The 12122-nt window shown below is 47.0% G+C and overlaps 1 long non-coding RNA gene across 4 annotated transcripts in view; it reads left to right on the forward strand.

Moving 5' to 3' along the window:
• The first annotated feature begins 1012 nt into the window (after window positions 1–1012).
• The window catches only part of LOC142487020 (uncharacterized), a 73259-nt gene continuing 62149 nt past the window's right edge, over window positions 1013–12122 (forward strand). For 2 of the 4 annotated variants that reach the window (XR_012799115.1, XR_012799114.1), the window contains exon 1: window positions 1032–1202. This is a non-coding gene — a long non-coding RNA (uncharacterized LOC142487020). Of the gene's footprint in view, window positions 1203–12122 lie in introns of all 4 variants that reach the window. The other 2 variants (XR_012799113.1, XR_012799112.1) reach the window with 2 other exon arrangements.

The raw sequence follows: 12122 nt of genomic DNA on the forward strand, positions 1-12122 counted from the left end.
TGCAAATACATTGGGGCCGCGTGCGCACCTTTCCTGCGCCTGCGCTAACCCCTAATGGCCGTCGCAACCTCTCTAGGCTCTGTCCTGCGCATGCGCGACCTCTCTGGAGCTCTCCTGCCGCCTGGCTATCCCTGCGCATGCGCGAGCTGTTGCGCAATGGCGGCGCCCTGTACCCTGAGCCGCCGGGGCCCCGGCAACCGGCCGCATCAGGGAACAGCGCGCGACTCCCCGCTCCGGCCTCCACCCTTGGAAGTAGCCGACGGGCCCGGCGCTGGCTCCGACGGCACCCGCGACCGCACTGCTCCAAGGGAGGGGTGTCTCAAGGAGCTGCGGGAGCTCCAGGCTACATATACATATACATATACATATACTTATTACTCTCTAATTTCCTAACATCAGTCACTCCCACCCGAGAGTGCATATCCCCTTCCCACCACCGTGTACCCCCACACCGTGTCCACAGTATAACCCGTGTCCCATGGTCAGCGCTGCCACTATGTGTGAGTACTCAGTTGGTGCACATGTGTAGCGATACCTGCCCAGTGCGACGGCACCTGGGCCCTTATATATCTTCAAAAAGGATCCGCCAACCTCCTGTGCGATGTCCTGGCTTCACCAGCGCGATCATCCGTCAGGGGCGATCCCACCCTGAAGATAGTCTCTCTGGGAGTGCAGCGTCCGCTGTGTCCCTAACTATCACTGTATATAACAGTAAGGGTGGCAGAGTGCCTAACCTAGGGCCTGTCCCTGAAGCACAACAAACTACAGGGTGTCTCAGGGCCTATCTGGGGCCTAGGGGGCTGCTGGCCTAATGCAGTGGGTCACAGACCCCTGCACTCACCTCCTACCCCTAGCCCTTCCTGGTCCTGACTCAGCAAACGTGCTCCGCTGCAACCTACTCCTTCCCCTTCCTAGGGAAATCCTTACACCCTATTGGTTCCCTGGCATCAGGTGGTGTGTCCTAAGGCTCATGGGACTTGAAGTCCCTGCCAAGAGCATACTCCTGATTGGTGGGGTTTTGCGCGCTTGAACTGCGCATGTGCGATCTCCAAGGCCTCCCGTCGCGCAATTGCACTGCACATGCGCCACTAACAAACATGGCGGCGCCCTGTGCTTGCCGGGCCACCGGAGCCTCCGCGATCCGCTTGCCATCCTGAACGCGGCCCCCCGCCACCGGTCGCGCTACCCTACTGTCCCCGGAGGTGAGTGTGGGGAAGAGGGAGGAGGAACACACACAGAGGGAGCCTGGCTACATCAATTTGAAAGGCGTGCTTGACTTTAAAAAAATGGCTACTCCTGCCTTCTTGTTGCGCTGGGTATATGCACTTTTTAAGAGCTCTACAAAATAGCTTAATATTGTTGTGTCTGAGGCAAATTATCAAAATGTCTCTCTAAGCTTTCGACAGTCAGGCATGATGCATTGCCCATAACATTCTTGAAAATAAATAATTCATTGATGTCATGTTAACCTTTTCCTAAAAATAGTAGGCTCATTATTTGTCTATATAACAATAAAGCCTGACAGCTATGTTAACTCCATACAGTCCAGAAATACTTATCTTGACTTTTTTTTTTTAGCATTGCAATTTGCAGTTAAGTGTACAGTACACTGAAACTATGTCCTAGCGGCTTCTCTTGTTCTTAAATTTGGATTGTATCATACAGTAGTATGCTATGGAGCTGGCACTTCTTTTTTTCTTACTGATACTATGTTGTTCGCTTTGCAGGTCAGGCATACTCATATTCTGGAATAGGTGATAGTGCGCAGCTATTAACTAGTGAAACACACACAGTGAACAGTGCACAGTGAATCAAAACAATATTGTGGACCTTAAATATGAAGGTATCACTAATGAAGGGTCTGCAGCCTTTCTTGGGGGTGGCTCAACACCCCTGGAACTAGAGAAAAGACAAAAGAACAAGGTGCACAACGCACATAGTGAAGTATAATTTAAAAGTGAATTTTACTAAAGGGTAATTAGTTCTGCGTACATCAAAGTAAATACAAATGAGCAGTGGTTTAGTGGGTTTACCACATCAGTAGACGGCTGGAAACGGCACTCTTTACTCGATCTCGGGGAGCAATGGGCCAGCAGTCATCTATCCCGACAGATGGTCCCTCTACACGTGTAGAATCCAAGACACTCCGTCTCAGGGTAGTAAGCAGGTCTGTCCTTAGTTGAAAGTCCCGGAGCACAAAGCTCAAACTGGCGTGTAGCAGCCTCCGTTAATGCCCGCACAACCAAACGCCACTCGCACACCGCTTCTCCTCGTGGAGCGCCCGATGATGACGTCACGGACCACTCATACACTTCTGGGAGGCGTCTGCTAAAGCACACAATGTACGGGGCAATGCAGGATACACGCAGCAGCACAGGATACACACAGGATACAAAGAGCAGCAAGGGCTGTCACAAAAATCAGGAGAACACACACTAGAAGTGTTCTCAGCAACAAGAGGGTATGAAAATTGAGCAATGAGGGTGTTTGTGTGTGTGTTGTGTGCCTTGTTCTTTTGTCTATACTCATATTCTGGCTCCTGGTGACTGACGATGGCACCCAGAGTCCCTCAATTCAACAAAGGATGTTTTCAGCCTAGGAACTAGAATCACTGTAAATACTGCACCGACACACTTTATTCGAGCAAATGCCCAGTTTGTACCTGGCAGATACCTGGAATGCGCCGCTCCTCACCTCTGACAAGCCCCGTTGTGTTTGCCTTCCCAGCCTGGGTTCATGCCTGGCTGACGGGCGGCTGATCTGTTAAATGATAATGATTAGGATTTAATAGGCTGCAATGCTTCGCGTGTATACCAGATGTCATAAATTCATGAATTGTAATGCAGTATATATATATATACTGTGCAGTATTGCAGCCAGCGGGAATAAAATGCTTCAATCCCTGCCTGGAAAATAACCCAATATACTCGGGCAGAAAACAGTCACAAACCTCAATACACCCGGGTATACCCAAATTCGTGGGACTAGCCGAGCTCGAATAAAGTGTGTCGCCAGTGTATGTTGGGACATGACAGGCTGATTTTTTAGACCCTGCTCTGTTAATATACATATTACATCACATACAATCTAAATACAGCTTAACCCCATTATAGCACGGTCCTCGGGGGCCACCCGCGACCACCGCGTTATAAACGGGGTCGCGGAAAAAAAATAACCGCTGAAATGTATTTATTTTTTTTTACAATTTTTTTTTTGTGGTGGTACCGTGTCCACCGGAGGGGGAAAGCTGAGAACTCTCCCAGCGTTCCCAGACCCGGTGGGGCAGCGGCAACATCACACAGCACTTACCCGGCATCTGGCAGCTCTTCTCCCTGTCTCTGCTTCCTGCTTCTGCTTCCGTCTTGCGAGAGCAAGCTCCCTTAAAGAGACAGTGTGCCTCTGTGTGTGTGTGTGTGTGTATTTGACTGTGTGAGACTGTGTGTGTGTGTGTGCAGTGTGCTGTGTGTGTGCAGTGTGCTGTGAGTGTATGCAGTGTGCTGTGAGTGTATGCAGTGTGCTGTGAGTGTGTGTGTGTATGCAGTGTGCTGTGAGTGTGTGCAGTGTGCTGTGAGTGTGTGCAGTGTGCTGTGAGTGTGTGCAGTGTGCTGTGAGTGTGTGCAATGTGCTGTGAGTGTGTGCAGTGTGCTGTGAATGTATGCAGTGTGCTGTGAGTGTGCAGTGTGCTGTGAGTATGTGCAGTGTGCTGTGAGTGTGTGCAGTGTGCTGTGAGTGTGTGCAGTGTGCTGTGAGTGTGTGCAGTGTGCTGTGAAAGTATGCAGTGTGCTGTGAGTGTGTGCAGTGTGCTGTGAGTGTGTGCAGTGTGCTGTGAATGTATGCAGTGTGCTGTGAATGTATGCAGTGTGCTGTGAGTGTGTGCAGTGTGCTGTGAGTGTGTGCAGTGTGCTGTGAGTGTGTGCAGTGTGCTGTGAGTGTGTGCAGTGTGCTGTGAGTGTGTGCAGTGTGCTGTGAGTGTGTGTAGTGTGCTGTGAATGTATGCAGTGTGCTGTGAGTGTGTGCAGTGTGCAGTGTGCTGTGAGTGTATGCAGTGTGCTGTGAATGTATGCAGTGTGCAGTGAGTGTGTGCAGTGTGTGCTCAAACCACGTTATATGCGGATCCGCGTTATAGCGGATCGCGCTATAACGGGGTTGAGCTGTATATGACGACATTTATAATTAATGCTGCATAAGGATCTTGTCCCTGCACATGATGACAAATATTTAAGCTGTCTACGAAAAGGAAACGTTTAAAGAACCTTGCAGTAAATCTACAAACATTCAATGCTTTTGAGAAGCTTTTGATGCTAAGCATAATAAAATGTTTCCATATACTTTCTCTGTTATCTGTTGTGGGAATTAACTTAAAAACAGGGAATCTGTTATTTAACTCTTTGCTCGCCTTAAAGAACTCCAAATCAATCTCCTTCCTTCTCTTTTTTATATATACAATTATTTTCCCTCTTAAAACTGCCTTCCCAGTCTCCCAGAATAATGTTCCCTCATTGCAATGAGCCGCATTAGTTTCCTTAAAATTAAGCCAATTATATAGAAGAAATGCTTTAAATTCTTCGTTATTGTACAAGTAAGAAGGAAATCTCCATATTCCATCTCCATGCGCTCGTTGTCCCATATTAACCCCCACCCATACCGGGGCATGATCCGAGATAATTATATCTTCTTTTTTAGTATCTGTGACCTTCCCCATTACCTGACTATTGGCAAAGATATAATCTATTCTGGAGAATTAATTATGTGGGTATGAGGAAAAGTGTATTCTCTTTCCAAAGGGTTAAACATTCTCCAGCAGTCTTCCAGACCCAAAATATCCTTAAACCCGTGCGCCTTTTTGCACCTGTCTTAACCTTGATTTCTCTTGAATCTGAAGCAATTTATCCATAAATGGAGCCATTACCCAATTAAAATACCCTCCTACTATCAAATTACTGTCTTTTACAGCGAGTATAGTATCAGTCAGAGTTTGGACAAAATTTTGGTCATATTCATTTAGGCCCCTGACATTATATATTTTAATTCCTCATTAGATATTCTGACGAGGCAATGTACTACCCTCCCCTCCGTGTCCCCCCAGTGGAGATCACTTCTTATGGTAAAGATTTGTTTATTAAGATGGCTATTCCTCCTTTTTTCTCTACTGCAATGGAATATATACATATACCCACCCAGTCTCTCCTAGGTTTTTAACTTTCTATATTTTTGCATGTATGTTTGCTACACACTGTTTTTGGCTGTCTGGCTATCACTTATATAATATAGCACAAGCAAACATCACGAACAGTCTCTTTATTTTATTAGTACTATCAAAAGGTTACATTTTAATTCATTCATATACCAACTGAGTTGTGCGTCAACATAGGATTTTTACCTGTGCTGTATACACCACATTATCAAGAAACATACTGTAGTTCAGGCCTGCACAACTCGTAGAGTGAGAAGGGCCGAACTGCTCCAAGGAAAAAAAATTTGAGCCGCACTGGTAAAATCATCATCATCACCATCATCATCTCTACTCCAGCACCTCATCATCATCCTCATATCTCCCCCAGCACCCTTCATCATCATCCTCCTCATATCTCCCCCAGAACTCCTCACTATCAACCTTTGCGGTACTCCCCATCTATCTCTCATACCCCCATCTCTCCCCCTCATCCACACACAAAATACTCCCCCTCCACATCAAACACACAATACCCCCGTGCACAGCACACACATCACACACCCCCTGCACTTCACATCCCTCTCCCCCTTGCACCTCACATCGCTCTCCCCCTTGCACCTCACATCACTCTCCCCCCTTGCACCTCACATCACTCTCCCCCCTTGCACCTCAAATCACTCTCCCCTTGCACCTCAAATCACACTCCCCCCATGCACCTCAAATCACTCTCCCCCCTTGCACCTCAAATAACTCTCCCCCTTGCACCTCAAATCACTCTCCCCCTTGCACCTCAAATCACTCTCCCCCTTGCACCTCAAATCACTCTCCCCCTTGCACCTCAAATCACTCTCCCCCTTGCACCTCAAATCACTCTCCCCCTTGCACCTCAAATCACTCTCCCCCTTGCACCTCAAATCACTCTCCCCCTTGCACCTCAAATCACTCTCCCCCTTGCACCTCAAATCACTCACCCCCCTTGCACCTCAAATCACTCTCCCCCTTGCACCTCAAATCACTCTCCCCCTTGCACCTCAAATCATTCTCCCCCTTGCACCTCAAATCACTCTCCCCCCTTGCACCTCAAATCACTCAACCCCCTTGCACCTGAAATCACTCTCCCCCTTGCACCTCAAATCACTCTCCCCCTTGCCCCTCAAATCCCTCTCTCCCTTGCACCTCAAATCACTCTCTCCCTTGCACCTCAAATCACTCACCCCCCTTGCACCTCAAATCACTATCCCCCTTGCACCTCAAATCACTCTCACCCTTGCCCCTCAAATCACTCTCCCCCTTGCACCTCAAATCAATCTCCCCCTTGCACCTCAAATCACTCTCCCCCTTGCACCTCAAATCACTCACCCCCTTGCACCATAAATCACCCCCCTTGCACCTCAAATCACCCCCATTGCACCTCAAATCACCCCCCTGCGCCTCCCATCACCCATTACCCTCTCCCCCCCCTGCACCTCACATCACACACAGGGCCACCAACAGAAATCATGGGGCCCGGGACAAATGAAAGGAGCAGCCCCCCCCCCCCGAACCCATAGCGCACCTACCACAAAAAAATATCTTTTAGCGCGCAACTTTTACCTAACTGTTTTCTTATTGTGATACAGAAAAAAAAATTACAATGCAACCTGTTTATTTTTTATATTTTCAACAAAAGACATGTGACTGCCTGCCTGGGTGGGTGAGTGGGTGAATGATAGTGAGTGGGTGAGTGGGTGAGTGGGTGGGTGAATGACAGTTGGGTGAATGGCGGTGCATGGGTGAATGGCGGTGCATGGGTGAATGGCGGTGTGTGGGTGAATGGCGGTGCGTGGGTGCGTGGGTGAATGGCGGTGCGTGGGTGAATGGCAGTGCGTGGGTGGGAGACAGTGACTGGGAGACAGTGACTGGGTGGGTGACAGTGACTGGGTGGGTGACAGTGATTCGGGTGGGTGACAGTGAATGGGTGGGTGACAGTGACTGGGTGGGTGACAGTGACTGGGTGGGTGACAGTGACTGGGTGGGTGACAGTGATTCGGTGCAGCTTGCCGCCGGACGCTTTCCCCTCCTGCCCCCGATATCCCTGCGGCAGTTGCCCGGAACGGGAGGTGGGCTTGAGGGGAGGTCAGGGGGGGGGGGGGCACAGGAGGTCAGCTCGTGTGGGGGGGCCACGGGAGGTGAGCTCGGGGGGACGCGGGAAGCTGACCGCGGAGGGAAACGGTGGGAAGCAGGCCGCAGGAGGAGCTGGCTGTTACTTCCCCCTCCGTCCCACTTTGGGAGCAGGGAGGGGAGGGAGCAGGGGGGGGCGAGCGGGCCCTGCGCATGCGCGCCGGGACCGCGGGGAATCGCCGCCATTTTTTTAAATTATTATTATTTATTTATTTAATGAATTAATTAATTAACTGTCGCCCGGCCGGAGTCCGCGTACCACACAGAGAGGCCAGGGGGCCGTATGTTGTGCAGGCCTGCTGTAGTTGCATGAATTAAAGTACATTACCTGACAGTATCACTGTATGTGTTTCCTGCATGTTGATGCTCATCAGCCCGCCAAACCTGCTAAACAGGAGTGAAATACAAGAATTAAACAATGACTACACTAAAATACTTAATTTAAAAAAAAGTCTGTAAAACTGTATTTCTTAGATTAAAAACTTTAAAAAAAATGCATTTATTCAGTTCATAAATGTGTCTTCTTCACTCTTTAGCCCACAGTCCTCTGATTCCATAAAAGTGCAGGGAGTTTAAACTGCTTCTTCCTTTCCTCTATAAAAGCTTTCTTCAAATTGATAGTAATAGTTAACTTGATTGGACCACTCGGAATATTGCTCAAAACTCACATGGTGTTTGAAGATTAGCAGGGCATATAGACTGGGCTGTCCTCCGCAGTTTATTAGATACACTTCCTTTTTTCTTTTATATATGTAACACAGTTTCCCCACCCCCAATCGCAGATAGAGTGCATGTGAGGGGAATCTACAGTATATGTACAGTTGTGTGAAAAAGAAAGTACACCCTCCTTGAATTCTATGGTTTTACATATCATGACATAATAACAATCATCTGTTCCTTAGCAGGTCTTAAAATTAGGTAAATACAACCTCAGATGAACAACAACACATGACATATTACACCGTGTCATGATTTATTTAACCGAAATAAAGCCAAAATGGAGAAGCTATGTGTGAAAAACTAAGTACTCCCTTACTGCTTCCATAGGAATTAAGATGCTAAGTAGCAGACAGGTGCTGCTAATGAAATGCCCTTGATTAATTGATCATCAGCAAGTGTGACCACCTTTATAAAAAAAAAGGTGGTTCCGCTGACTCCGCTGCTGACCTAATACCTCATCACTAATACCTGACCTGTTGTTCACCTCAGCATCTTTACTCTTTTGAGTTTTGTCTACCATTATATGTCCAAGTTTGTTTTGTTTTAACCCTACATTATTACGCTATGTATTCTGTTTGTTTTTATTTAATGTAACGATTTCCTCACCGATTGGAGCACATCTTTGGATTCGCACTACCTGCTAGTCCTAGTTGTATATATCCTTTACTTTTGCATATATTTATATGTATTGGGCGCCAGAGATATATACATTTCCTTCACACCTTTATAAAAGCCAAAGTTTTAGCAGTTTGCTGGTCTGGAGCATTCAGGTGTGTGTTAACACAATGCCAAGGAGGAAAGACATCAGCAATGATCTTAGAGAAGCAATTGTTGCTGCCCATCAATCTGGGAAGGGTTATAAGGCCATTTCCAAACAATTTAAAGTCCATCGTTCTACAGTGAGAAAGATTATTCAAAAGTGGAAAACATTCAAGACAATTGCCAATCTTCCCAGGAGTGGAGGTCCCAGCAAATTTACCCCAAGGTCAGACCGTGCAATGCTCAGAGAAATTGCAAAAAACACAAGAGTTACATCTCAGACTCTATAGGCCTCAGTTAGCATGTTAAATGTTAAAGTTCATGACAGTACAATTAGAAAAAGACTGAACAAGTATGGTTTGTTTGGAAGGGTTGCCAGGAGAAAGCCCCTTCTCTCTAAAAAGAACATGGCAGCACGGCTTAGGTTTGCAAAGTTGCATCTGAACAAACCACAAGACTTCTGGAACAATGTCCTTTGGACAGACGAGACCAAAGTGGAGATGTTTGGCCATAATGCACAGCATCACGTTTGGCGAAAACCAAACACAGCATATCAGCAGAAACACCTCATACCAACTGTCACGCACGGTGGTGGAGGGGTGATGATTGGGGCTTGTTTTGCAGCCACAGGACCTGGGAACCTTGCAGTTACTGAGTCGACCATGAACTACTCTGTATACCAAAGTATTCTAGCGTCAAATGTGAGGCCATCTGTCCGACAGCTAAAGCTTGGCCGAAATTGGATCATGCAATGATCCCAAGCACACCAGCAAATCTACAACAGAATGGCTTATAAAGAAAAGAATCAAGGTGTTGCAATGGCCCAATCAAAATCCAGACCTCAACCCGATTGAAATGCTGGACCTTAGGAGAGCTGTGCATAAACAAATGCCCACAAACATCAATGAACTGAAGCAACGTTGTAAAGAAAAGTGGGCCAAAATTCTTCCACAACGATGTGAGAGACTGATAAATTCATACAGAAAACGATTACTTCAAGTTATTACTGCTAAAGATGGTTCTACAAGCTATTGAATCTTAAGGTGTATTTAGTTTTTCACACATGGCTTCTCCATTTTGGCTATATTTTTGTTAAATAAATCATGACACGTGTTGTTGTTCATCTGAGGTTGTATTTACCTAATTTTAAGACCTGCTAAGGAACAAATGATTGTTATTATGTCCTGATATGTAAAACCATGGAATTCAAAGAGGGTGTACTTTCTTTTTCACATAACTGTATGTTACCAGGTGTGTGGTGCTTTTACCTGTCAGGTTCACAGGAGGCCTGAACCTCTGCCAGTGAGAGCCTGGGGTGTGTCCTCTGGAACGATCTTACATAAACAGCGCCTCCATCTGTGTAGGATTCTAAGGGTAGAATGACCCCCTGACACAGGAGCTCATACACAGTAAGCACATACACCGGAGCATGTATATAAACAGTTTACTGTATATGCAACAGAACACAAACATATCACATCACAATATGACATCAACAGCAACCTTAGTGTCACCCTGTAACACTGGCCTCACGGGCCCGTAACACACACCATATATCAAAAGTCCCAAGTCTCCCCAGAGTCCCGCTCCCACCCAGTGTGAGACAGCGCTGCCCACTAAGATGAGATGAGGTTGGTGCACTTGGTGACTTGACTGTTACCTGCCAGGTGCGTCCACACCTGGGCACGCAGTTGCTCTGGACTTGAGATCCCTTGCTTCATAAGGATGATCCCACGTTGCGATCCGCCTCTGCGTGTGGTGGCTCCCACTTGGAGTGATCCACCTTGAAATGTCTCTGCCTCTGACACTGCAGAGGATAATTCACCAACACAGCAGAGGCCAGGAATTCCACGCTTCCTGGCTGTGACCCTCACTGAAGCTGCTCTACAGGACCCTGTCCCTATCCTAGGGGGTGTCCTGTAGCAGCCACAAACTGAGGGTGAGTAGGGCCTAGCTGGGGCCTAAGGGGAAGATTTCTTGCCTAGTACAGGGGGTTACTTTCCTCCCTGCACAAACACACCCTCCCCTCTCTGTGTCCCAGCTCCTACTGACTCGCATGGTCTGTGTGCAACAATGTATCTCTCCAGCAGGAGAAGCTGCAAGCTCTATTGGCTCCCTTGCGTCAGGTGGCATGTCTGCTCCTAAGTACTCTGGGGGCTGTAGTCCTCCATGGCCTTCTTTAACAGTGGGGCCGCGTGCGCGATCTGTAATGGCCGCCGATGCTGCTGCTAACTGCGTATGAGCGAACTGGAGGATGTCCCTGACTATGGATAGCCTCTTTTGCCACTTCTCATTCCCTGTAATGGCCGCCGCATCGCGACTGCGCATGCGCGAGCCCATCGCCAACCTCAAGATGGTCGCCGTGTTGCTTCTGCGCAAGCACAATAAAGATGGAGGCACCCTGTCTCCCGGTGACACACTCGCCCCAGCAGCAGCCGAGGTAAGGGAGAGGGAGGCAATGAACCGGGGAGCCAGAGGGGACCTGGCTACATTATATATATATATATATATATATATATATATATATATATATATATATATATATATATATATATATATATATATATACATACAAATATAGCTGTATGCTCATCTGCATGTCTTAGGCAGGTCTGCAACCCCGCCTTTCCCCATTATCACCCAGCATACAGCACTTCCACTGCAGCAAGGGATTCTGGGAAATGACATGCAAATGAGCACACAGTGTCACTTTTTGCCTCAATAACCATTTTTAACATGGTTCCCGGGAAGAAGCCCACCGACGGGTGAAACTAGTTGAGTGTTAACTGAAGACAGCCTTCATGTGATTTTTTCCTGTTGTGACTTTACCACTGAACTACTGCAGCAAAATGGATTTCCCTACTCTATTCTGAGCAACCGATGCAACACTGCTGACTTTCTTATCATGGACTGATGCCTCCTGCTATTGAGCTACAGCTGAGTATTATCTCTCCCCGCTGTTTTGGCATCACTTGTCCTTGCAGTGATTCACACTATTGTGTGCCTTATATGTTCTGCTTCTGTTTGCTCATATGTTTATCATAGTTATTATGTGTTAATTCTTTGCTGCATCAGTAGTCAGTGTTTCAATCCCCTTTTTTTGGGTAATACTGTTCAGGGTGTGAGACTTATTTTTTTTATCTCTCCTGTATGCCTCCCTCCCCCCTTTTTTTTTTTCTTTTCCCTTGGTTGTTTTTTGATTATATATTTATTCCAATGCTGTGATTTGTATTTTACATCATAGAATCAGGCATCTATACCAGTGGGTAATATATATATATATGTATTTTCTTTAATCTTTGTCTTATTA

Source organism: Ascaphus truei, chromosome 2 (genome assembly GCF_040206685.1).
Source record: "Ascaphus truei isolate aAscTru1 chromosome 2, aAscTru1.hap1, whole genome shotgun sequence".
In the NCBI taxonomy this organism is placed as follows: Eukaryota; Metazoa; Chordata; class Amphibia; order Anura; family Ascaphidae; genus Ascaphus; species Ascaphus truei.